General features: G+C 27.5%; 1 protein-coding gene across 2 annotated transcripts in view; it reads right to left on the bottom strand.

Moving 5' to 3' along the window:
• Positions 1-2,500, bottom strand: part of LOC113830412 (glycine receptor subunit alpha-4) — a 76,314-nt gene that overhangs the window by 73,126 nt on the left and 688 nt on the right. The window lies entirely within an intron of this gene.

Below are 2,500 nucleotides of genomic sequence, written 5' to 3'. Positions count from 1 at the left end.
GATTCCTATAGTGTGCAAATAACAGGGCGAAATGCATAGCTGTTGGTAATATTTTTAATATATATATATTTTTCAATTATTCATGTTTTGTGGAAACCCATTTTCTGGCTTCATTTTATGTATGCTGAAAACCCTCGTACTTTTAATTCATGAAAGGAATTTTATGATTTTCCATTTTAAGGTATATTTATGGTCTTTATGATTGTGTAAAATATTTAATCAAACTTTCAACACATTTGATAATATTTTCATCTCATATGTTCTTTGTACAATATTTCCTGTTTATTTTTAACTAACATTTAACACTAAGTCATAATCCGAAGGAGGTCATGACACCAAGCTCTTTTGTTTAATAAATGAAATGGATTTTCTGGCTGTATTTTTTTTTTTTTTTTTTTTGTTCTTTTGGATTTCGAAACAATATTTATACAGTGGAAGCTAAAATAAAACTGTACTTTGTTCTACTAGCATACACGTATTCATAATGTCCTGTAGCTTAAAAAAAAAAAAAAAAAAATACATACATATATATATATGTATATATATATATATATATATATATATATATATATATATATATATATATATATATATATATATATATACATATATACATATATATAAACACACACATACACACACACACATATATATACATACACATACACATTTACGTTATACTTTGAACCGCGTGTAATGAATTTCAATTTGGTTTGATTTTATTTGTTCATATGTTGTTCTTTTACTATTTTTATTTACTCTGATTTTCATTCATTTTATGTGCCTCTTACTTTATCTTTTATTTCTATTCCTTTCTTTTTTTCTCTTACATATATCCATTTTTCATCCTCTGCTCACATTACCTCCTATCCCTGGCTCCTCTTTGTTTTATTTTCTCTTTAGTTTACGTATCTTAACTATTAACTTAGCTATTACAATGTCAGAATTATCCCTGTCTTTGTTTACCTCCCCGTAATCATCGTCGTCATCATCATTATCATAATATTGCTAGTCGCATCTACTGTAAGATTATTGAATTTATATTAGAATATCAAGCAATTAAATTAAGAATTATGACGTTTTATTTGCGCAAATCTTGTCTTTTAGGTGGAATTGTTATTTTTTTGTGTGGTTTTCTCAGCTTGAAGTGTTTTTTGTTCATGTTATCCCCCTGTTGAAGCACAGGCATATGCAGGACTTAAATAACAGTAGTAATAACAATTATTGTAATGATAATGACACTGATTATGCAAATAATAATAACAATCATCATGATAATAATAATAAAAATAATGGTAGTAATAATAATGATAATGATGATGATAATGATTATAATAATAGCAATAAAATTGTAATAATTATAATGATAATGAAAAAAGCATATTGATAATGATAATAGTAACGATGATGATGATGGTGATTAAGACGATGTTGATGGTGGTGATGATGATAATGGTAATGATAATGATGATAATGATAATGATATCAATGATGATGATAATTATAGGCATCATAATTAAACAGAAACCATATGAGAGTGTGTGTGGGGGGGGGGAGGGGAGGGGGCAAAGATCTGTGTATATCACAAAATGTTTGTACATATTTCATACAGAAAAAATACCATACATTTACCCACCATATATTTTTCTCTAATTAAGTATTCTAGATTTTTCTTTTTTCTTCTTCTTTATTTTTTTGTTTTGTTCTCCGGCTACGACATACCTGAACCCCTACAAAGTAAAATTATAATAATAATAATGATAACAATAATAATAATAGTGATGATAATAATAATAATGATAATAATAATAATAATAATAATAATAATAATAATAATAATAATAATAATAATAATAATAATAATAATAATAATAATAATAATAATAATAATAGTGATAATGATAATAATAATAATAATAATAATAATAATAATAATAATAATAATAATAATAATAATAATAATAATAATAATAATAATAATAATAATGATAGCAATAATACATAAAACATAATAATAACAACAATACTACATAAAAAATAATAATAACAATAACGCAAAAAATCCAATTAAGAACATTTCCTCAGTAATTAAAATCCGGCGATGTCGTAATAGACCACATACTTGCGGCAGCCTTGCAAATTGGACCGGGTTGCAAGACGGGAAAAAATCACGAAATAAGGCATCCAGCGTTCATTGCTGGTTCGTGGGCGTGAGGATGCGTTTGTGTGGGCGTTTTGCTTGTTTGTTGACGCGGGTACATATGCGTGTTTGATGTATGTTTGTCTGTGTGTTTTGTTTTTTATGCGTTTGTTTATGTATGTGTGACTCTTGGTTTGTTTGTTTGTGTGTTTGTGTGTGTATGTGTGTGTGTGTGTGTGTGTGTGTGTGTGTGTGTGTGTGTGTGTGTGTGTGTGTGTGTGTGTGTGTGTGTGTGTGCGTGTGTGTGTGTGTGTGTGTGTGTGTGTGTGTGTGTGTGTGTGTGTGTGTGTGTGTGTGTGT

This window comes from Penaeus vannamei, chromosome 6 (assembly GCF_042767895.1).
Source record: "Penaeus vannamei isolate JL-2024 chromosome 6, ASM4276789v1, whole genome shotgun sequence".
Taxonomy (NCBI): Eukaryota; Metazoa; Arthropoda; class Malacostraca; order Decapoda; family Penaeidae; genus Penaeus; species Penaeus vannamei.
The sequence above is the reverse complement of the archived record's forward strand: the minus strand, read 5'-3'. Positions and strand labels throughout refer to the sequence as shown.